This window comes from Oncorhynchus keta, unplaced genomic scaffold (assembly GCF_023373465.1).
Source record: "Oncorhynchus keta strain PuntledgeMale-10-30-2019 unplaced genomic scaffold, Oket_V2 Un_scaffold_515_pilon_pilon, whole genome shotgun sequence".
In the NCBI taxonomy this organism is placed as follows: domain Eukaryota; kingdom Metazoa; phylum Chordata; class Actinopteri; order Salmoniformes; family Salmonidae; genus Oncorhynchus; species Oncorhynchus keta.
The window spans coordinates 984,889-1,010,236 of NW_026290954.1; positions in this window are offsets into that span (position 1 = coordinate 984,889).

Below are 25,348 nucleotides of genomic sequence, written 5' to 3' on the forward strand. Positions count from 1 at the left end.
GTCAGACAGGGTGTATTTGTTACAGTAGAGAACAGTCAGACAGGGTGTATTTGCTACAGTAGAGAACAGTCAGACAGAGTGTATTTGCTACAGTAGAGAACAGTCAGACAGGGTGTATGTGTTACAGTAGAGAACAGTCAGACAGGGTGTATGTGCTACAGTAGAGAACAGTCAGACAGGGTGTATGTGTTACAGTAGAGAACAGTCAGACAGGGTGTATTTGCTACAGTAGAGAACAGTCAGACAGGGTGTATGTGCTACAGTAGAGAACAGTCAGACAGGGTGGGTGTATGTGTTACAGTAGAGAACAGTCAGACAGGGTGTATTTGCTACAGTAGAGAACAGTCAGACAGGGTGTATGTGCTACAGTAGAGAACAGTCAGACAGGGTGTATTTGTTACAGTAGAGAACAGTCAGACAGGGTGGGTGTATTTGTTACAGTAGAGAACAGTCAGACAGGGTGGGTGTATGTGTTACAGTAGAGAACAGTCAGACAGGGTGGGTGTATGTGTTACAGTAGAGAACAGTCAGACAGGGTGTATGTGCTACAGTAGAGAACAGTCAGACAGGGTGGGTGTATGTGTTACAGTAGAGAACAGTCAGACAGGGTGTATGTGTTACAGTAGAGAACAGTCAGACAGGGTGGGTGTATGTGTTACAGTAGAGAACAGTCAGACAGGGTGTATGTGCTACAGTAGAGAACAGTCAGACAGGGTGGGTGTATGTGTTACAGTAGAGAACAGTCAGACAGGGTGGGTGTATGTGTTACAGTAGAGAACAGTCAGACAGGGTGTATGTGCTACAGTAGAGAACAGTCAGACAGGGTGGGTGTATGTGTTACAGTAGAGAACAGTCAGACAGGGTGGGTGTATGTGCTACAGTAGAGAACAGTCAGACAGGGTGTATGTGTTACAGTAGAGAACAGTCAGACAGGGTGTATGTGTTACAGTAGAGAACAGTCAGACAGGGTGTATGTGTTACAGTAGAGAACAGTCAGACAGGGTGTATGTGTTACAGTAGAGAACAGTCAGACAGGGTGTATGTGCTACAGTAGAGAACAGTCAGACAGGGTGGGTGTATGTGTTACAGTAGAGAACAGTCAGACAGGGTGGGTGTATGTGTTACAGTAGAGAACAGTCAGACAGGGTGTATGTGCTACAGTAGAGAACAGTCAGACAGGGTGTATGTGTTACAGTAGAGAACAGTCAGACAGGGTGTATGTGTTACAGGAGAGAACAGTCAGACAGGGTGTATGTGCTACAGTAGAGAACAGTCAGACAGGGTGTATGTGTTACAGTAGAGAACAGTCAGACAGGGTGTATGTGTTACAGGGGAGAACAGTCAGACAGGGTGGGTGTATGTGTTACAGTAGCTCAGTTGGTAGAGCATGGCGCTTGTAACGCCAGGGTAGTGGGTTCGATTCCCAGGACCACCCATACGTAGAATGTATGCACACATGACATATATTAACAGTCAGACAGGGTGTATGTGTTACAGTAGAGAACAGTCAGACAGGGTGTATGTGCTACAGTAGAGAACAGTGTACTGCTTCTGTGCAGCTGAGGTGTGTTTTGAACTGTTATACACCGTCATAAAAGAATCGCTTCTCCTACAAAAGAAAGGTCTCAGGTCATACTCCGTATCCCCAGTCATCCTAGTTCTCTATCTGTACGTATGACGTCAGATATTTTTCCTCACCTGAGGGCCTAGCTCCAATAGCCACGGTTCACCAATGCAAAACGGTATATCATGCACTGCAATCGAGGAACAATGGGAAAGTAATTCTGCTGTGAAAGTTGATGAACTTGTCAACTCACTTTTGAGAAAATGGCATTTTAGTGATTCGGTGAGAGATTTTTTCTTTGTCTAAACCCATTCAGCATCGTTCACACCCTCTGAAGCTTTAGCTCCACCCATTCAGCATCGTTCACGCCCTCTGAAGCTTTAGCTCCACCCATTCAGCACCGTTCACACCCTCTGAAGCTTTAGCTCCACCCATTCAGCATCGTTCACACCCTCTGAAGCTTTAGCTCCACCCATTTAGCATCGTTCACACCCTCTGAAGCTTTAGCTCCACCCATTCAGCATCGTTCACGCCCTCTGAAGCTTTAGCTCCACCCATTCAGCATCGTTCACGCCCTCTGAAGCTTTAGCTCCACCCATTCAGCATCGTTCACACCCTCTGAAGCTTTAGCTCCACCCATTTAGCATCGTTCACACCCTCTGAAGCTTTAGCTCCACCCATTCAGCATCGTTCACGCCCTCTGAAGCTTTAGCTCCACCCATTTAGCATCGTTCACACCCTCTTAAGCTTTAGCTCCACCCATTCAGCATCGTTCACGCCCTCTGAAGCTTTAGCTCCACCCATTTAGCATCGTTCACGCCCTCTGAAGCTTTAGCTCCACCCATTCAGCATTGTTCACACCCTCTGAAGCTTTAGCTCCACCCATTCAGCTTCGTTCACACCCTCTATAGCTTTAGCTCCACCCATTCAGCATCGTTCACACCCTCTTAAGCTTTAGCTCCACCCATTCAGCTTCGTTCACACCCTCTGAAGCTTTAGCTCCACCCATTCAGCATCGTTCACGCCCTCTGAAGCTTTAGCTCCACCCATTTAGCATTGTTCACACCCTCTAAGCTTTAGCTCCACCCATTCAGCATCGTTCACGCCCTCTGAAGCTTTAGCTCCATCCATTCAGCATCGTTCACACCCTCTTAAGCTTTAGCTCCACCCATTTAGCATCGTTCACACCCTCTGAAGCTTTAGCTCCACCCATTCAGCATCGTTCACGCCCTCTGAAGCTTTAGCTCCACCCATGCAGCATCGTTCACACCCTCTAAGCTTTAGCTCCACCCATTCAGCATCGTTCACACCCTCTGAAGCTTTAGCTCCACCCATTCAGCATCGTTCACACCCTCTGAAGCTTTAGCTCCACCCATGCAGCATCATTCACACCCTCTTAAGCTTTAGCTCCACCCATTCAGCATCGTTCACACCCTCTTAAGCTTTAGCTCCACCCATTCAGCATCGTTCACACCCTCTTAAGCTTTAGCTCCACCCATGCAGCATCGTTCACACCCTCTTAAGCTTTAGCTCCACCCATTCAGCATCGTTCACACCCTCTGAAGCTTTAGCTCCACCCATTCAGCATCGTTCACACCCTCTGAAGCTTTAGCTCCACCCATTCAGCATCGTTCACACCCTCTGAAGCTTTAGCTCCACCCATTTAGCATCGTTCACACCCTCTTAAGCTTTAGCTCCACCCATTCAGCATCGTTCACACCCTCTGAAGCTTTAGCTCCACCCATTCAGCATCGTTCACACCCTCTGAAGCTTTAGCTCCACCCATTCAGCATCGTTCACACCCTCTTAAGCTTTAGCTCCACCCATTCAGCATCGTTCACGCCCTCTGAAGCTTTAGCTCCACCCATTCAGCATCGTTCACACCCTCTGAAGCTTTAGCTCCACCCATGCAGCATCGTTCACACCCTCTTAAGCTTTAGCCCCACCCATTCAGCATCGTTCACACCCTCTAAGCTTTAGCCCCACCCATTCAGCATCGTTCACACCCTCTGAAGCTTTAGCTCCACCCATGCAGCATCGTTCACACCCTCTTAAGCTTTAGCTCCACCCATTCAGCACCGTTCACACCCTCTGAAGCTTTAGCTCCACCCATGCAGCATCGTTCACACCCTCTGAAGCTTTAGCCCCACCCATTCAGCATCGTTCACACCCTCTTAAGCTTTAGCTCCACCCATTCAGCATCGTTCACACCCTCTAAGCTTTAGCTCCACCCATTCAGCATCGTTCACGCCCTCTGAAGCTTTAGCTCCACCCATTCAGCATCGTTCACACCCTCTTAAGCTTTAGCTCCGCCCATGCAGCATCGTTCACACCCTCTTAAGCTTTAGCCCCACCCATTCAGCATCGTTCACACCCTCTTAAGCTTTAGCTCCACCCATTCAGCATCGTTCACACCCTCTTAAGCTTTAGCTCCACCCATTCAGCATCGTTCACACCCTCTGAAGCTTTAGCTCCACCCATTTAGCATCGTTCACACCCTCTAAGCTTTAGCTCCACCCATTCAGCATCGTTCACACCCTCTGAAGCTTTAGCTCCACCCATTCAGCATCGTTCACACCCTCTGAAGCTTTAGCTCCACCCATTCAGCACCGTTCACACCCTCTGAAGCTTTAGCTCCACCCATTCAGCACCGTTCACACCCTCTGAAGCTTTAGCTCCACCCATTCAGCACCGTTCACACCCTCTGAAGCTTTAGCTCCACCCATTCAGCACCGTTCACACCCTCTGAAGCTTTAGCTCCACCCATTCAGCACTGTTCACACCCTCTGAAGCTTTAGCTCCACCCATTCAGCATCGTTCACACCCTCTGAAGCTTTAGCTCCACCCATCTCGTTTCACTCCCGGGGCGTTCAGAGCTTCACCCTTGACGCTCTGTCTGATGATTTGTTTACCTCTGGATAACATGAAAACAACCTAACCAGCTCTGCTGGCAACAACAACGTTTACTGACGCCGGCCATATTAAATTAGTGGTGTACACTTCAGCTTGAAAAGAAACCACTTTCTGTCAAAATTAGAAATGTGTAATATCTGAAAATGTAACTGGCTAACGCTAGACTGTCTTACCTGTATACATCATCATGCGTGATGGAAGCATCTTCCTGTCACACATCCATGCCACATATGCTTTCGTTTGAAGACGTAATCTGGAAACAGGTGTTTCCTCTATTTAGCTATCATACGCACTGATTTCAAAACTTGATCCTCCAAGAAAATGGAGAGCAACACTTATGTAGCTACATTTCTAAAAGGCACGTTCGACAGGATTACCAACACAGACTGACCAGCTCAAATAGACAAAAGCCTTCTATATGGCAGACCAATCCGAAAGTATCTCTCGGCATGTCCAGCCCACTCATTACCTCACCCAGTCATGGCTTGTGGGAAGGTTGCTAACTTTTTATGTGGCTAAACCAACAAGCCCCATAATGTAAATATTTCATTCATATTTACAGATGGTGTTCAAGTTTGTTATTAATTCATTTCTGCCAAAAAAAACAAATTGTTTACATTCAAACTACTCTCCTGTGAAGTCATGATTTATGACATATGATCTTGTTTTCTGAATCGGGTCACATATAAGACAGACACTTCAGAACAAACTTCCTTTAGATTTTTTTGGGGCGGTCTGTCTGTTGTTCCAGTGACGGTCTGTTGTTCCAGTGACGGTCTGTTGTTCCAGTGACGGTCTGTTGTTCCAGTGAATGTCTATTGTTCCAGTGACTGTCTGTTGTTCCAGTGAATGTCTGTTGTTCCAGTGACTGTCTGTTGTAGTGAATCCATAGGAGGTTATATGTGGCAGAAACATGGAGAACCATCAAAGTAACAAGCCTTCACCCTCAAATCAGTTGTACTATACGGGGCAGAACAATGGAGAACGACTACAGTAACAAGCCATAGTCTTCATAAAGTCAGCCTGGGAATGTAGTGGCAAACACTATAGGGAACCAAGAGCTCTGGGAAATCACAGAACGAGACCAAATCAGAATCCAATTGAATTTCACAATATAGGACTGGATTGGGAACATCTTGAAGAAGCCCCCCACCAACACAACCATAAACTTGAAATCACAGGGGACAAGGGAACTGGGGAGACCCAGGAACAGCTGGTCTGTGGAGGCAGAATTAAAAGAAACAGGGACAACCTTGAACCCTATGAAGGATGTTTGTGAATGACCTTTGCTCTCCAAAATGCAAAAGGGTTTAAGTTACAGATCAAAGAACTGTTTTTCTTTACAGATGTGAAAAACCTGTTTGTCATTAGTCAATGGATAATCCACATATACCCTCAACCTCGCTCGAGTAAAACCAGGTAGTAAGAATACAGAAAACAGCAGGTCGAGGACCACAGGTCCACGTCCGGTGAACAGGTCAGGGTTCTATACCCGCTGGCAGAACAGTTGAAACTGGAGCAGCAGCACGACCAGGTGGACTGGGGACAGCAAGGAGTCATCAGGCCAGGTATGTAGTCCTGAGGCATGGTCCCAGGGCTCAGGTACTCAGAGAGAGGGAGAGAAAGAGAAAGAGAGAAAGAAAGAGAGAGAGAGAGAGAGATAATTAGATGGTAATTCAATACTAAAAACCATTGAATTCACAAGAATATAACAAAATCAAACACAGCAAATTAAAAACATTGACAGATCTGGGAATCAGTCTCAAGATCATTCATCAGTAATTTAAAAACACCAATCGGGACAAGTTCTTCTAGTTTAAAAGTAGTTTGTAAGGTGTTCCAAGACGATGGCGCAGAGCACATAAAAGCCCTTTTTACCAAATTCAGTTCGGACATTTGGAACAGTTAGCAGGATAAAGTCCAGCGAACGAAGAAAGTACCCACCACATTTCTGAACAATACAAATGCCCAAATAAAAAGGTAGTAAACCCTAAATGGCTTTGTAAATAAAAGTATGCCAGTGACTGAGCCTACGAGTGACTAGACAATGCCAGCCAACCCTGGTATACAAAGTGCAGTGGTGCGTAAGGGTTTTACAGTTAAAGAAAATCTCAAAGTGCCATGGTAAAGGGTGTCAATTGATCTCAAACACTGAGTGGAAGCATTCATATATAAAATATCCCCATAGTCTAGTAAAGGCATAAATGTAGCTGACACTAGCCTACTTCTGGCTTCAAAAGAAAAACAGGCCTTATTCCGAAAAGGAATAAAAGGCCAATTTCAGCTTAAATTTTTTTGTAAGTTGTTGAATATGCAATTTAAAAGACAGGCCATCATCAATTAAAATTACAAGATATTTATATGAGGTTACAACCTCAATCTCCTTGCCTTGACAGGTAGTAACAGTGAACGGTTCAGAGATCTATTTCTTGCATTAGAAAACACCATTAGTTTAGTTTTGTCAGTAGTGAGGATAAGCCTCAATTGACACAAGGTATGTTAACCTCTTGATACTCTAGGTCAGTATTTCATTTTTGGATAAAAAGACGTGCCCGTTTTAAGCGCAATATTTTGTCACAAAAAGATGCTCGACTATGCATGGAATTGATAGCTTTGGAAAGAAAACACTCTGACGTTTCCAGAACTGCAAAGATATTCACTGTGAGTGCCCTAGAACAGAAGCTTCAGGCAAAACCAAGATGAAACTGCAACCAGGAAATGAACAGGATTTCTGAGGCTCTGTTTTTCATTATCTCCTTATATGGCTGTGAATGCGACAGGAATGAGCCTGCCCTTTCTATCGTTTCCCCAAGGGGTCTGCAGCATTGTGACATATTTGCAGGCATATCATTGGAAGATTGACCATAAGAGACTACATTTGCCAAGTGTCCGCACGGTGTCCTGCGTGGAAATTGGTGCGCAAAACTCAGCTGCTTGTATTTTTCCATGGGACTCTGAGACGAAAGCATGCTTCCACGAACGGCATATTAATGAAGAGATATGTGACAAAACACCTTGAGGATTGATTCAAAAAACGTTTGCCATGTTTCGGTCAATATTATGGAGTTAATTCGGAAAAAAGTTTGACGCTTTGATGACTGAATTTTCGGTTCGTTTTGGTAGCCAAATGTGATGTACAAAACGGAGCGATTTGTCCTACACAAAGAATCTTTCAGGAAAAACTGGACATCTGCTATGTAACTGAGAGTCTCCTCATTGAAAATATTCAAAGTTCTTCAAAGGTAAATTATTTTATTTGATTGCTTTTCTGTTTTTTGTGAAAATGTTGCGTGCTAAATGCTACGCTAAATGGTATGCTAGCTATCAATACTCTTACACAAATTATTGATTTTCTATGGTTCAAAAGCATATTTTGAAAATCTGAGATGACAGTGTTGTGGCAGGGAAGTCAGGCGCAGGAGAGTCAAATGGAGTGTAAATATGGAGTCTTTTAATGAAGTTCCAAGAGTATGCTCCATAACAATAAATGTACAAACAAACAAAACATGGGTACGAAGACCCGACGCGCACATATACACACAATAACACTACACTGACAACAAATCAATCTCTGACAAAGACATGAGGGGAAACAGAGGGTTAAATACACAACAGGTAATGTTGTGGAGCGAGCGGTCGCATCCGCACTTAGTCCGCAGGTAGTATAACTTTTCATTACATTTCATTACATTTCATTACATTTCATTATAGTACAACGGTTTGATTTGTCTAATCTTAGCAATTTCTTCTTAGCTAGCTACATAGCCGTCTTTGTATCAAAGATAATTGCGTAATTATCGTATTTCGTCGTCCTAACGTAGTCTACACTGCTATCTGCCCAGCAGCTAGCCAGCTAGCAAACGTCCACCGTCTACCGAATAGCAGCACTGTAGAAACTATTACACTCAACTGAACGACTTGATTAGTGTAGTGTTAGCTAGCTACATAGTTGTCTTTGCTGTCTTCGTATCCAAGATAATTGTGTAGCTTAGAGTGTGTAGTCTTAGAGTGATTATCTTAATTTACCGAGGTTAACTAGCCAGCTATTTGTCGTCCTTAATGTAGGAGACACTGCTAGCTAGCCAACAGCTAGCCAACGTCTACCGAATTGAACTTCCGCACTCAACAACCCGGTCGCATTCCGCTTCGCTCCACAGGTAGTATCACATTTTCATTTCATTTCATTACAGCACAACGGTTTGATTTGTTTGATCGTAGCTAGCTACATAGCTAGCTACATAGCCGTCTTTGTATCAAAGATAATTGTGTAGTCTAGAGCGATTTTCTAGGTTAGCTAGCCAGCTATTGTCGTTCTTTTAAAGCAACGTAACGTAATCAACACTGCTAGCTAGCCAGCTAGCCCCCGAATAGCAGCACTGTAGAAACTATTACACTCAACGGAACGACTTGATTAGTGTAGTGTCAACAACGCAGCCACTGCCAGCTAGCCTACAAAGTCAACAAAGCAGCCACTGCCAGCTAGCCTACTTCAGCAGTACTGTATCATTTTAATCATTTTAGTCAATAAGATTCTTGCTACGTAAGCTTAACTTTCTGAACATTCGAGACGTGTAGTCCACTTGTCATTCCAATCTCCTTGCATTAGCGTAGCCTCTTCTGTAGCCTGTCAACTATGTGTCTGTCTATCCCTGTTCTCTCCTCTCTGCACAGACCATACAAACGCTCCACACCGCGTGGCCGCGGCCACCCTAATCTGGTGGTCCCAGCGCGCACGACCCACGTGGAGTTCCAGGTCTCCGGTAGCCTCTGGAACTGCCGATCTGCGGCCAACAAGGCAGAGTTCATCTCAGCCTATGCCTCCCTCCAGTCCCTCGACTTCTTGGCACTGACGGAAACATGGATCACCACAGATAACACTGCTACTCCTACTGCTCTCTCTTCGTCCGCCCACGTGTTCTCGCACACCCCGAGAGCTTCTGGTCAGCGGGGTGGTGGCACCGGGATCCTCATCTCTCCCAAGTGGTCATTCTCTCTTTCTCCCCTTACCCATCTGTCTATCACCTCCTTTGAATTCCATGCTGTCACAGTTACCAGCCCTTTCAAGCTTAACATCCTTATCATTTATCGCCCTCCAGGTCCCCTCGGAGAGTTCATCAATGAGCTTGATGCCTTGATAAGCTCCTTTCCTGAGGACGGCTCACCTCTCAAAGTTCTGGGCGACTTTAACCTCCCCACGTCTACCTTTGACTCATTCCTCTCTGCCTCCTTCTTTCCACTCCTCTCCTCTTTTGACCTCACCCTCTCACCTTCCCCCTACTCACAAGGCAGGCAATACGCTCGACCTCATCTTTACTAGATGCTGTTCTTCCACTAACCTCATTGCAACTCCCCTCCAAGTCTCCGACCACTACCTTGTATCCTTTTCCCTCCCGCTCTCATCCAACACTTCCCACACTGCCCCTACTCGGATGGTATCGCGCCGTCCCAACCTTCGCTCTCTCTCCCCCGCTACTCTCTCCTCTTCCATCCTATCATCTCTTCCCTCTGCTCAAACCTTCTCCAACCTATCTCCTGATTCTGCCTCCTCAACCCTCCTCTCCTCCATTTCTGCATCCTTTGACTCTCTATGTCCCCTATCCTCCAGGCCGGCTCGGTCCTCCCCTCCCGCCTCCCCCGCTCCGTGGCTCGACGACTCATTGCGAGCTCACAGAACAGGGCTCCGGGCAGCCGAGCGGAAATGGAGGAAAACTCGCCTCCCTGCGGACCTGGCATCCTTTCACTCCCTCCTCTCTACATTTTCCTCCTCTGTCTCTGCTGCTAAAGCCACTTTCTACCACTCTAAATTCCAAGCATCTGCCTCTAACCCTAGGAAGCTCTTTGCCACCTTCTCCTCCCTCCTGAATCCTCCCCCCCCCTCCTCCTCCCTCTCTGCAGATGACTTCGTCAACCATTTTGAAAAGAAGGTCGACGACATCCGATCCTCGTTTGCTAAGTCAAACGACACCGCTGGTTCTGCTCACACTGCCCTACCCTGTTCTCTGACCTCTTTCTCCCCTCAAACTCCAGATGAAATCTCGCGTCTTGTGACGGCCGGCCGCCCAACAACCTGCCCGCTTGACCCTATCCCCTCCTCTCTTCTCCAGACCATTTCCGGAGACCTTCTCCCTTACCTCACCTCGCTCATCAACTCATCCCTGACCGCTGGCTACGTCCCTTCCGTCTTCAAGAGAGCGAGAGTTGCACCCCTTCCCTACACTCGATCCCTCCGATGTCAACAACTACAGACCAGTATCCCTTCTTAGTTTTCTCTCCAAAACTCTTGAACGTGCCGTCCTTGGCCAGCTCTCCTGCTATCTCTCTCAGAATGACCTTCTTGATCCAAATCAGTCAGGTTTCAAGACTAGTCATTCAACTGAGACTGCTCTTCTCTGTATCACGGAGGCGCTCCGCACTGCTAAAGCTAACTCTCTCTCCTCTGCTCTCATCCTTCTAGACCTATCGGCTGCCTTCGATACTGTGAACCATCAGATCCTCCTCTCCACCCTCTCCGAGTTGGGCATCTCCGGCGCGGCCCACGCTTGGATTGCGTCCTACCTGACAGGTCGCTCCTACCAGGTGGCGTGGCGAGAATCTGTCTCCTCACCACGCGCTCTAACCACTGGTGTCCCCCAGGGCTCTGTTCTAGGCCCTCTCCTATTCTCGCTATACACCAAGTCACTTGGCTCTGTCATAACCTCACATGGTCTCTCCTATCATTGCTATGCAGACGACACACAATTAATCTTCTCCTTTCCCCCTTCTGATGACCAGGTGGCGAATCGCATCTCTGCATGTCTGGCAGACATATCAGTGTGGATGACGGATCACCACCTCAAGCTGAACCGGCAAGACGGAGCTGCTCTTCCTCCCGGGGAAGGACTGCCCGTTCCATGATCTCGCCATCACGGTTGACAACTCCATCGTGTCCTCCTCCCAGAGCGCTAAGAACCTTGGCGTGATCCTGGACAACACCCTGTCGTTCTCAACTAACATCAAGGCGGTGGCCCGTTCCTGTAGGTTCATGCTCTACAACATCCGCAGAGTACGACCCTGCCTCACACAGGAAGCGGCGCAGGTCCTAATCCAGGCACTTGTCATCTCCTGTCTGGATTACTGCAACTCGCTGTTGGCTGGGCTCCCTGCCTGTGCCATTAAACCCCTACAACTCATCCAGAACGCCGCAGCCCGTCTGGTGTTCAACCTTCCCAAGTTCTCTCACGTCACCCCGCTCCTCCGCTCTCTCCACTGGCTTCCAGTTGAAGCTCGCATCCGCTACAAGACCATGGTGCTTGCCTACAGAGCTGTGAGGGGAACGGCACCTCAGTACCTCCAGGCTCTGATCAGGCCCTACACCCAAACAAGGGCACTGCGTTCATCCACCTCTGGCCTGCTCGCCTACCTACCACTGAGGAAGTACAGTTCCCGCTCAGCCCAGTCAAAACTGTTCGCTGCTCTGGCCCCCAATGGTGGAACAAACTCCCTCACGACGCGAGGACAGCGGAGTCAATCACCACCTTCCGGAGACACCTGAAACCCCACCTCTTTAAGGAATACCTAGGATAGGATAAAGTAATCCTTCTCACCCCCCTTAAAAGATTTAGATGCACTATTGTAAAGTGGCTGTTCCACTGGATGTCATAAGGTGAATGCACCAATTTGTAAGTCGCTCTGGATAAGAGCGTCTGCTAAATGACTTAAATGTAAATGTAATGTTAAATGTAATGAATGGGATAGAAAACAGGTGTGTGGGAAGACAAGACAAAACCAATGGAAAATGAAAAAAGGATCAATGATGGCTAGAAGACCGGTGACGTCGAACGCCGAGCACCGCCCGAACAAGGATAGGCAACGACTTCGGCAGAAGTTTCATTTGATTTCATTTCATTTGCGATTTTTAGAACGTTGCGTTAACGTTGCGTTATGGTAATGAGCCTGAGGGTGTAGTCACGATCCCGGATCCGGGGTGGCTAAGATCAAGAGGTTAAACAGTATAAAAAAGCAGTTTGCAAGTTCTGGAAAGCTTTTGTGAGAGATGAGGCATAACAGTAAATAACATTATCATCAGCATAAAAATGAAGTTGTGCATTTTGGACATTTTTGTCTAAATCATTTATATAAATAGTAAATAAGAGAGGACTAAGTACAGAGCCTTGGGGCACACCATTAAAGACAGACAATTTAACAGACATAAGCCCGTCAAATTGAGTGCACTGAGTTCTTTCAGACAGATAGTTAGCAAACCATGCAACTGCTCCGAAAGACCTACACTCGACAATCTCTGCCTTAGTAAAGCATGATCAACTGTATCAAAAGCCTCAGAGAGATAAAATAAAAAGTGAGACACAGTGCTGTTTTTTGTCAATGGCTTCAGTGATATCATTTAAAACCTTCATGGCTGCTGTAATTGTGCTATGCTTCTTCCTGAAGCCCGATTGGTACATTGATAAAATAGAGTTCGTAAATAAAAACTCTTGTCAGCTTTGAGATTTTCCTATAATTATTTAAATTAGTTGGATCTCCCCCTTTTAAAAGTGGTAGGACAAATACTAATACTAAATAAATCCAGATCTTATTGGACTGGAGAAATACCCCAGATACACCAGACTGACCCTAGCCCCACAACACATAAACTATTGCAGCATAATTATAGGAGGCTGAGACTCCTCACTAGCTCCTAGCTACGAGCTCAGCTAACGTCAGTGCTGAGCATCGTGGTTCTCTCCTGACTATCTTTGCATTATTCTTGCTCTCTGTGTGAAAGTTTTTAATTATATTTTTGGCAGCTAAGGCTTAGGACGGATCTCATTAAATTGGTGAGTTTTATTTGGTTGCCTGAAAGACAGCTTAGCGTCACTCTCTCCGCTTGTGATGGACATAACATGTCTTATGCTTTTTAATCCTCTGATTTAAATTCATTTTCAAAACCTGCACATAAATCAGCAGAAAGACATCCTTCTGAAATGAGTAATAATAGTAGATGTCACTGCCAAGCTGGATTTCAAAATCAAGAGGAGGAGGTACACAACCAGGGGAGAGGAACACAACCAGAGGAGAGGAACACAACCAGAGGAGAGGAACACAACCAGAGGAGAGGAACACAACCAGAGGAGAGGAACACAACCAGAGGAGAGGAACACAACCAGAGGAGAGGAACACAACCAGAGGAGAGGAACACAACCAGAGGAGAGGAACACAACCAGAGGAGAGGAACACAACCAGAGGAGAGGTACACAACCAGAGGAGAGGAACACAACCAGAGGAGAGGAACACAACCAGAGGAGAGGAACACAACCAGAGGAGAGGAACACAACCAGAGGAGAGGAACACAACCAGAGGAGAGGAACACAACCAGAGGAGAGGAACACAACCAGAGGAGAGGAGAGGAACACAACCAGAGGAGAGGAGAGGAACACAACCAGAGGAGAGGAACACAACCAGAGGAGAGGAGAGGAACACAACCAGAGGAGAGGAGAGGAACACAACCAGAGGAGAGGAGAGGAACACAACCAGAGGAGAGGAACACAACCAGAGGAGAGGAGAGGAACACAACCAGAGGAGAGGAACACAACCAGAGGAGAGGAACACAACCAGAGGAGAGGAACACAACCAGAGGAGAGGAACACAACCAGAGGAGAGGAACACAACCAGAGGAGAGGAACAGAACCAGAGGAGAGGAACACAACCAGAGGAGAGGAACACAACCAGAGGAGAGGAACAGAACCAGAGGAGAGGAACACAACCAGAGGAGAGGAACACAACCAGAGGAGAGGAGAGGAACACAACCAGAGGAGAGGAACACAACCAGAGGAGAGGAACACAACCAGAGGAGAGGAACACAACCAGAGGAGAGGAACACAACCAGAGGAGAGGAACACAACCAGAGGAGAGGAACACAACCAGAGGAGAGGAACACAACCAGAGGAGAGGAACACAACCAGAGGAGAGGAGAGGAACACAACCAGAGGAGAGGAACACAACCAGAGGAGAGGAACACAACCAGAGGAGAGGAACACAACCAGAGGAGAGGAGAGGAACACAACCAGAGGAGAGGAACACAACCAGAGGAGAGGAGAGGAACACAACCAGAGGAGAGGAACAGAACCAGAGGAGAGGAACACAACCAGAGGAGAGGAACACAACCAGAGGAGAGGAACACAACCAGAGGAGAGGAACACAACCAGAGGAGAGGTACACAACCAGAGGAGAGGAACACAACCAGAGGAGAGGAACACAACCAGAGGAGAGGAACACAACCAGAGGAGAGGAACACAACCAGAGGAGAGGAACACAACCAGAGGAGAGGAACACAACCAGAGGAGAGGAACACAACCAGAGGAGAGGAACACAACCAGAGGAGAGGAACACAACCAGAGGAGAGGTACACAACCAGAGGAGAGGACCACAACCAGAGGAGAGGAACACAACCAGAGGAGAGGAACACAACCAGAGGAGAGGAACACAACCAGAGGAGAGGAACACAACCAGAGGAGAGGAGAGGAACACAACCAGAGGAGAGGAACAGAACCAGAGGAGAGGAACACAACCAGAGGAGAGGAACACAACCAGAGGAGAGGAACACAACCAGAGGAGAGGAACACAACCAGAGGAGAGGAGAGGAACACAACCAGAGGAGAGGAACACAACCAGAGGAGAGGAACACAACCAGAGGAGAGGAACACAACCAGAGGAGAGGAGAGGAACACAACCAGAGGAGAGGAACACAACCAGAGGAGAGGGACACAACCAGAGGAGAGGAACACAACCAGAGGAGAGGAACACAACCAGAGGAGAGGAACACAACCAGAGGAGAGGAGAGAGGAACACAACCAGAGGAGAGGAACACAACCAGAGGAGAGGGACACAACCAGAGGAGAGGAACACAACCAGAGGAGAGGAGAGGAACACAACCAGAGGAGAGGAACACAACCAGAGGAGAGGAACACAACCAGAGGAGAGGAACACAACCAGAGGAGAGGAACACAACCAGAGGAGAGGAACACAACCAGAGGAGAGGAACACAACCAGAGGAGAGGAACACAACCAGAGGAGAGGAACACAACCAGAGGAGAGGAACAGAACCAGAGGAGAGGAACACAACCAGAGGAGAGGAACACAACCAGAGGAGAGGAACACAACCAGAGGAGAGGAACACAACCAGAGGAGAGGAACACAACCAGAGGAGAGGAACACAACCAGAGGAGAGGAACACAACCAGAGGAGAGGAACACAACCAGAGGAGAGGAACACAACCAGAGGAGAGGAGAGGAACACAACCAGAGGAGAGGAACACAACCAGAGGAGAGGGACACAACCAGAGGAGAGGAACACAACCAGAGGAGAGGAACACAACCAGAGGAGAGGAGAGGAACACAACCAGAGGAGAGGAACACAACCAGAGGAGAGGAACACAACCAGAGGAGAGGAACACAACCAGAGGAGAGGAGAGGAACACAACCAGAGGAGAGGAACACAACCAGAGGAGAGGAACACAACCAGAGGAGAGGAACACAACCAGAGGAGAGGAACACAACCAGAGGAGAGGAACACAACCAGAGGAGAGGAGAGGAACACAACCAGAGGAGAGGAACACAACCAGAGGAGAGGAACACAACCAGAGGAGAGGAACACAACCAGAGGAGAGGAACACAACCAGAGGAGAGGAACACAACCAGAGGAGAGGAACACAACCAGAGGAGAGGAACACAACCAGAGGAGAGGAACACAACCAGAGGAGAGGAACACAACCAGAGGAGAGGAACACAACCAGAGGAGAGGAACACAACCAGAGGAGAGGAACACAACCAGAGGAGAGGAACACAACCAGAGGAGGAGGGGAGAGGAACACAACCAGAGGAGAGGAACACAACCAGAGGAGAGGAACACAACCAGAGGAGAGGAACACAACCAGAGGAGAGGAACACAACCAGAGGAGAGGAACACAACCAGAGGAGAGGAACACAACCAGAGGAGAGGAGAGGAACACAACCAGAGGAGAGGAACACAACCAGAGGAGAGGAACACAACCAGAGGAGAGGAACACAACCAGAGGAGAGGAGAGGAACACAACCAGAGGAGAGGAACACAACCAGAGGAGAGGAACACAACCAGAGGAGAGGAACACAACCAGAGGAGAGGAACACAACCAGAGGAGAGGAACACAACCAGAGGAGAGGAACACAACCAGAGGAGAGGAGAGGAACACAACCAGAGGAGAGGAACACAACCAGAGGAGAGGAACACAACCAGAGGAGAGGAACACAACCAGAGGAGAGGAACACAACCAGAGGAGAGGAACACAACCAGAGGAGAGGAACACAACCAGAGGAGAGGAACACAACCAGAGGAGAGGAACACAACCAGAGGAGAGGAGAGGAACACAACCAGAGGAGAGGAACACAACCAGAGGAGAGGAACACAACCAGAGGAGAGGAACACAACCAGAGGAGAGGAACACAACCAGAGGAGAGGAACACAACCAGGGGAGAGGAACACAACCAGAGGAGAGGAACACAACCAGAGGAGAGGAGAGGAACACAACCAGAGGAGAGGAACACAACCAGAGGAGAGGAACACAACCAGGGGAGAGGAACACAACCAGAGGAGAGGAACACAACCAGAGGAGAGGAACACAACCAGAGGAGAGGAACACAACCAGAGGAGAGGAGAGGAACACAACCAGAGGAGAGGAACACAACCAGAGGAGAGGAACACAACCAGAGGAGAGGAGAGGAACACAACCAGAGGAGAGGAACACAACCAGAGGAGAGGAACACAACCAGAGGAGAGGAACACAACCAGAGGAGAGGAACACAACCAGAGGAGAGGAACACAACCAGAGGAGAGGAGAGGAACACAACCAGAGGAGAGGAACACAACCAGAGGAGAGGAACACAACCAGAGGAGAGGAACACAACCAGAGGAGAGGAACACAACCAGAGGAGAGGAACACAACCAGAGGAGAGGAGAGGAACACAACCAGAGGAGAGGAACACAACCAGAGGAGAGGAACACAACCAGGGGAGAGGAACACAACCAGAGGAGAGGAACACAACCAGAGGAGAGGAACACAACCAGAGGAGAGGAACACAACCAGAGGAGAGGAACAGAACCAGAGGAGAGGAACACAACCAGAGGAGAGGAACACAACCAGAGGAGAGGAGAGGAACACAACCAGAGGAGAGGAACACAACCAGAGGAGAGGAACACAACCAGAGGAGAGGAACACAACCAGAGGAGAGGAACACAACCAGAGGAGAGGAACACAACCAGAGGAGAGGAACACAACCAGAGGAGAGGAACACAACCAGGGGAGAGGAACACAACCAGAGGAGAGGAACACAACCAGAGGAGAGGAGAGGAACACAACCAGAGGAGAGGAGAGGAACACAACCAGAGGAGAGGGACACAACCAGAGGAGAGGAACACAACCAGAGGAGAGGAACACAACCAGAGGAGAGGAACACAACCAGAGGAGAGGAACACAACCAGAGGAGAGGAACACAACCAGAGGAGAGGAACACAACCAGAGGAGAGGAGAGGAACACAACCAGAGGAGAGGAACACAACCAGAGGAGAGGAACACAACCAGAGGAGAGGAACACAACCAGAGGAGAGGAACACAACCAGAGGAGAGGAACACAACCAGAGGAGAGGAACACAACCAGAGGAGAGGAACACAACCAGAGGAGAGGAACACAACCAGAGGAGAGGAGAGGAACACAACCAGAGGAGAGGTACACAACCAGAGGAGAGGAACACAACCAGAGGAGAGGAACACAACCAGAGGAGAGGAACACAACCAGAGGAGAGGAACACAACCAGAGGAGAGGAACACAACCAGAGGAGAGGAACACAACCAGAGGAGAGGTACACAACCAGAGGAGAGGAACACAACATTTACATCATTTACATTTAAGTCATTTAGCAGACGCTCTTATCCAGAGCGACTTACAAATTGGTGCATACACCTTATGACAACCAGTGGAACAGCCACTTGCATCTAAATCTTGGGGGGGAGAAGGATTACCACCCAGACTTACCCTATCCTAGGTATTCCTTGAAGAGGTGGGGTTTCAGGTGTCAACCGGAAGGTGGTGATTGACTCCGCTGTCCTGGCGTCGTGAGGAGTTTGTTCCACCATTGGGGGCCAGAGCAGCGAACAGTTTTGACTGGGCTGAGCGGGAACTGTACTTCCTCAGTGGTAGGGAGGCGAGCAGGCCAGAGGTGGATGAACACAGTGCCCTTGTTTGGGTGTAGGGCCTGATCAGAGCCTGGAGGTACTGAGGTGCCGAACACCCCTCACAGCCCGAGGCGAGCACCATGGTCTTGTAGCGGATGCGAGCTTCAACTGGAAGCCAGTGGAGAGAGCGGAGGAGCAGGGGTGACGTGAGAGAACTTGGGAAGGTTGAACACCAGACGGGCTGCGGCGTTCTGGATGAGTTGTAGGGTTTAATGGCACAGGTAGGGAGCCCAGCCAACAGCGAGTTGCAGTAATCAAGACAACAGGGAGATGACAAGTGCCTGGATTAGGACCTGCGCCGCTTCCTGTGTGAGGCAGGGTCACTCAGGGGAGAGGAACACAACCAGGATGTTGTAGAGCATGAACCACAGGAACGGGACACCGCCTTGATGTTAGTTGAGAACGTCAGGGTGTTGTCCAGGATCACGCCAAGGTTCTTAGCGCTCTGGGAGGAGGACACAATGGAGTTGTCAACCGTGATGGCGAGATCATGGAACGGGCAGTCCTTCCCCGGGAGGAAGAGGAGCTCCGTCTTGCTGAGGTTCAGCTTGAGGTGGTGATCCGTCATCCACACTGATATGTCTGCCAGACATGCAGAGATGGATTCGCCACCTGGTCATCAGAAGGGGGAAAGGAGAAGATTAATTGTGTGTCGTCTGCATAGCAATGATAGGAGAGACCATGTGAGGTTATGACAGAGCCAAGTGACTTGGTGTATAGCGAGAATAAGAGAGGGCCTAGAACAGAGCCCTGGGGGACACCAGTGGTGAGAGCGCGTGGTGAGGAGACAGATTCTCAGCCACGCCACCTGGTAGGAGCGACCTGTCAGGGTAGGACACAACCAGAGTGGGAGAGGAGATGCCCAACCGGAGAGGGTGGAGAGGAGGATCTGATGGTTCACAGATCGAAGGCAGCCGATAGGTCTAGAAGGATGAGAGCAGAGGAGAGGAGTTACAACCAGCGGAGCGCCTCCGTGGACAGAGAAGACAGTCCAGTTGAATGACTAGTCTTGAAACCTGACTGATTTGGATCAAGAAGGTCATTCTGAGAGAGATAGCGGTAGAGCTGGCCAAGGACAGAACACACGCTCAAGAGTTTTGGAGAGAAAAGAGAGAAGGGATACTGGTCTGTAGTTGTTGACATCGGAGGGATCGAGTGAGGTTTTTTCAGAAGGGGTGCAACACAACTCTCTTGAAGACGGGAGGGACGTAGCCAGCGGTCAGGGATGAGTTGATGAGCGAGGTGAGGTAAGGGAGAAGGTCTCCGGAAATGGTCTGGAGAAGAGAGGAGGGATAGGGTCAAACGGGCAGGTTGTTGGGCGGCACAACCGTCACAAGACACGAGATTTCATCTGGAGAGAGGGAGAAAGAGGTCAGAGCATAGGGTAGGGCAGTGTGAGCAGAACCAGCGGTGTCGTTTGACTTAGCAAACGAGGATCGGATGTCATCGACCTTCTTTTCAAAATGGTTGAGGAAGTCATCTGCAGAGAGGGGAGGAGGGAGGGGGGAGGATTCAGGAGGGAGGAGAAGGTGGCAAAGAGCTTCCTAGGGTTAGAGGCAGATGCTTGGAACTTAGAATGGTAGAAAGTGGCTTTAGCAGCAGAGACAGAGGAGGAAAATGTAGAGAGGAGGGAGTGAAAGGATGCCAGGTCCGCAGGAGGGAGTTTTCACTCCATTTCCGCCGGCTGCCCGGAGCCCTGTTCTGTGAGCTCGCAATGAGTCGTCGAGCCACGGAGCGGGAGGGGAGGACCGAGCCGGCCTGGAGGATAGGGGACATAGGGAGTCAAAGGATGCAGTAAGGGAGGAGAGGAGGGTTGAGGAGGCAGAATCAGGAGATAGGTTGGAGAAAGTTTGAGCAGAGGGAAGAGAAGATAGGATGGAAGAGGAGACACAAGGGGGAGAGAGAGCGAAGGTTGGGACGGCGCGATACCATCCGAGTAGGGGCAGTGTGGGAAGTGTTGGATGAGAGCGAGAGGGAAAAGGATACAAGGTAGTGGTCGGAGACTTGGAGGGGAGTTGCAATGAGGTTAGTGGAAGAACAGCATCTAGTAAAGATGAGGTCAAGCGTATTGCCTGCCTTGTGAGTAGGGGGAAGGTGAGAGGGTGAGGTCAAAAGAGGAGAGGAGTGGAAAGAAGGAGGCAGAGAGGAATGAGTCAAAGGTAGACGTGGGGAGGTTAAAGTCGCCCAGAACTGTGAGAGGTGAGCCGTCCTCAGGAAAGGAGCTTATCAAGGCATCAAGCTCATTGATGAACTCTCCGAGGAACCTGGAGGGCGATAAATGATAAGGATGTTAAGCTTGAAAGGGCTGGTAACTGTGACAGCATGGAATTCAAAGGAGGCAATAGACAGATGGGTAAGGGGAGAAAGAGAGAAAGACCACTTGGGAGAGATGAGGATCCCGGTGCCACCACCCCGCTGACCAGAAGCCAGGGTGTGCGAGAACACGTGGGCGGACGAGGAGAGAGCAGTAGGAGTAGCAGTGTTATCTGTGGTGATCCATGTTTCCGTCAGTGCCAAGAAGTCAAGGGACTGGAGGGAGGCATAGGCTGAGATGAACTCTGCCTTGTTGGCCGCAGATTGGCAGTTCCAGAGGCTACCGGAGACCTGGAACACCACGTGGGAGGAACACGCGCTGGGACCACCAGGTTAGGGTGGTCGCGGCCACGCGGTGTGGAGCAGAGTATGGTCTGTGCAGAGAGGAGAGAACAGGGATAGACAGACACATAGTTGACAGGCTACAGAAAAGGCTACGCTAATGCAAGGAAATTGAATGACAAGCGGACTACACGTCTCGAATGTTCAGAAAGTTAGGCTTACGTAGCAAGAATCTTATTGACTAAAATGATTAAAATGATACAGTACTGCTAAAGTAGGCTAGCTGGCAGTAGCTGCGTTGTTGACACTACACTAATCAAGTCGTTCCGTTGAGTGTAATAATTTCTAGCAGTGTTGTTTACGTTACGTTGAGTTAAAAGAACGACAATAGCTGGCTAGCTAACCTAGGAAATCGCTCTAGACTACACAATTATCTTTGAAACAAAGAGAGGAATGTAGCTAGCTATGTAGCTAGCTACGATCAAACAAATCAAACCGTTGTACTGTAATGAAATGAAAATGTGATACTACCTGTGAATGCGACCGGTTGAGTTCTATTCAGTAGACGTTGGCTAGCTAGCAGAGTCTCCTACGTTAAGGACGACAAATAGCTGGCTAGCGAACCTCAGTGAATTAAGATAATCACTCCAAGGCTACACACACTAAACTACACAATTATCTTGGAAACAAAGACAGCTATGTAGCTAGCTAACACTGAACTAATCAAGTCGTACAGTTGAGTGAATAGCAACCAGTGATGCTAATCTGTGTGCGTTAGCTAGCGTTGCTAGCTCCTGAGGGGAATAGCAGTGAAGGCTACGTTAGGGCGACGAAATACTAAATACGATAATTATGCAATTATCTCTGATACAAGGACGGCTATGTAGCTAGCTAAGAAGAATGGCTAAGATTATGTAGCTAGCTAACAGTAAACTAATCAAGTCCACAGTTGAGTGAATAGCACTACAGTGATGCTAATCTGTGTGCGTTAGCTAGCGAGCACAACCTGGGCGAATAGCAGTGAAGGCTACGTTAGGGAACACAACCAGAGGAAACACGATAATTATGCAATTATCTCTGATACAAGGACGGCTATGTAGCTAGCTAAGAAGAATTGCTAAGAATTGCTAAGATTAGACAAATCAACCGTTGTACTATAATGAAATGTAATGAAAAAGTTATACAACCTGCAGAGCGAGAGTGCGAATGCGACCAGCTCGCTCCAACCGGAACCGGAACTCCAGAGGAGAGGAACACAACCAGGGGAGAGGTACACAACCAGAGGAGAGGAACACAACCAGAGGAGAGGAACAGAACCAGAGGAGAGGAGAGGAACACAACCAGAGGAGAGGGACACAACCAGAGGAGAGGTACACAACCAGAGGAGAGGAACACAACCAGGGAGAGGTACACAACCAGAGGAGAGGAACACAACCAGAGGAGAGGAACACAACCAGAGGAGAGGAACACAACCAGAGGAGAGGTACACAACCAGAGGAGAGGAACACAACCAGAGGAGAGGAACAGAACCAGAGGAGAGGAACACAACCAGAGGAGAGGAACAGAACCAGAGGAGAGGAACACAACCAGAGGAGAGGAACAGAACCAGAGGAGAGGAACACAACCAGAGGAGAGGAACAGAACCAGAGGAGAGGAACACAACCAGAGGAGAGGAACAGAACCAGAGGAGAGGAACACAACCAGAGGAGAGGAACACAACCAGAGGAGAGGAACACAACCAGAGGAGAGGAACACAACCAGAGGAACACAACCAGAGGAGAGGAACACAACCAGAGGAGAGGAACACAACCAGAGGAGAGGAACACAACCAGAGGAGAGGAGAGGAACACAACCAGAGGAGAGGAACAGAACCAGAGGAGAGGAACAGAACCAGAGGAGAGGAAAGGAACACAACGAGAGGAGAGGAACACAACCAGAGGAGAGGAACAGAACCAGAGGAGAGGAACAGAACCAGAGGAGAGGAACAGAACCAGAGGAGAGGAGAGGAACACAACCAGAGGAGAGGAACACAACCAGAGGAGAGGAACACAACCAGAGGAGAGGAACACAACCAGAGGAGAGGAGAGGAACACAACCAGAGGAGAGGAACAGAACAACCATGAGGAGGAGAGGAACACAACCAGAGGAGAGAACACAACCAGAGAGAGGAACACAACCAGAGGAGAGGAACACAACCAGAGGAGAGGAACACAACCAGAGGAGAGGAACACAACCAGAGGAGAGGGACACAACCAGAGGAGAGGAACACAACCAGAGGAGAGGAACAGAACCAGAGGATAGGAACAGAACCAGAGGAGAGGAACACAACCAGAGGAGAGGAACAGAACCAGAGGAGAGGAACACAACCAGAGGAGAGGAACACAACCAGAGGAGAGGAACACAACCAGAGGAGAGGGACACAACCAGAGGAGAGGAACACAACCAGAGGAGAGGAACAGAACCAGAGGAGAGGCACACAACCAGAGGAGAGGAACACAACCAGAGGAGAGGAACACAACCAGAGGAGAGGAACACAACCAGAGGAGAGGAACACAACCAGAGGAGAGGAACACAACCAGAGGAGAGGAACACAACCAGAGGAGAGGAACAGAACCAGAGGAGAGGAACACAACCAGAGGAGAGGAACACAACCAGAGGAGAGGAACACAACCAGAGGAGAGGAACACAACCAGAGGAGAGGAACACAACCAGAGGAGAGGAACACAACCAGAGGAGAGGAACAGAACCAGAGGAGAGGAACACAACCAGAGGAGAGGAACACAACCAGAGGAGAGGAACACAACCAGAGGAGAGGAACACAACCAGAGGAGAGGAACACAACCAGGGGAGAGGAACACAACCAGAGGAGAGGAACACAACCAGAGGAGAGGAACACAACCAGAGGAGAGGAACACAACCAGAGGAGAGGAGAGGAACACAACCAGAGGAGAGGAACACAACCAGAGGAGAGGAACACAACCAGAGGAGAGGAACACAACCAGGGGAGAGGAACACAACCAGAGGAGAGGAGAGGAACACAACCAGAGGAGAGGAACACAACCAGAGGAGAGGAGGAACAGAACCAGAGGAGAGGAACACAACCAGAGGAGAGGAACACAACCAGAGGAGAGGAACAGAACCAGAGGAGAGGAACACAACCAGAGGAGAGGAACACAACCAGAGGAGAGGAACACAACCAGAGGAGAGGAACACAACCAGAGGAGAGGAACACAACCAGAGGAGAGGAACACAACCAGAGGAGAGGAACACAACCAGAGGAGAGGAACACAACCAGAGGAGAGGAACACAACCAGAGGAGAGGAACACAACCAGAGGAGAGGAACACAACCAGGAGAGGAACACAACCAGAGGAGAGGAACACAACCAGAGGAGAGGTACACAACCAGAGGAGAGGAACACAACCAGAGGAGAGGAACACAACCAGAGGAGAGGAACACAACCAGAGGAGAGGAACACAACCAGAGGAGAGGAACACAACCAGAGGAGAGGAACACAACCAGAGGAGAGGAACACAACCAGAGGAGAGGAACAGAACCAGAGGAGAGGAACACAACCAGAGGAGAGGAACAGAACCAGAGGAGAGGTACACAACCAGAGGAGGAGGGGAGAGGAACACAACCAGAGGAGAGGAACAGAACCAGAGGAGAGGAACACAACCAGAGGAGAGGAACACAACCAGAGGAGAGGAACACAACCAGAGGAGAGGAACACAACCAGAGGAGAGGAACACAACCAGAGGAGAGGAGAGGAACACAACCAGAGGAGAGGTACACAACCAGAGGAGAGGAGAGGAACACAACCAGAGGAGAGGAACACAACCAGAGGAGAGGAGAGGAACACAACCAGAGGAGAGGAACACAACCAGAGGAGAGGAACACAACCAGAGGAGAGGAACAGAACCAGAGGAGAGGAACACAACCAGAGGAGAGGAACAGAACCAGAGGAGAGGAACACAACCAGAGGAGAGGAACACAACCAGAGGAGAGGAACACAACCAGAGGAGAGGAACACAACCA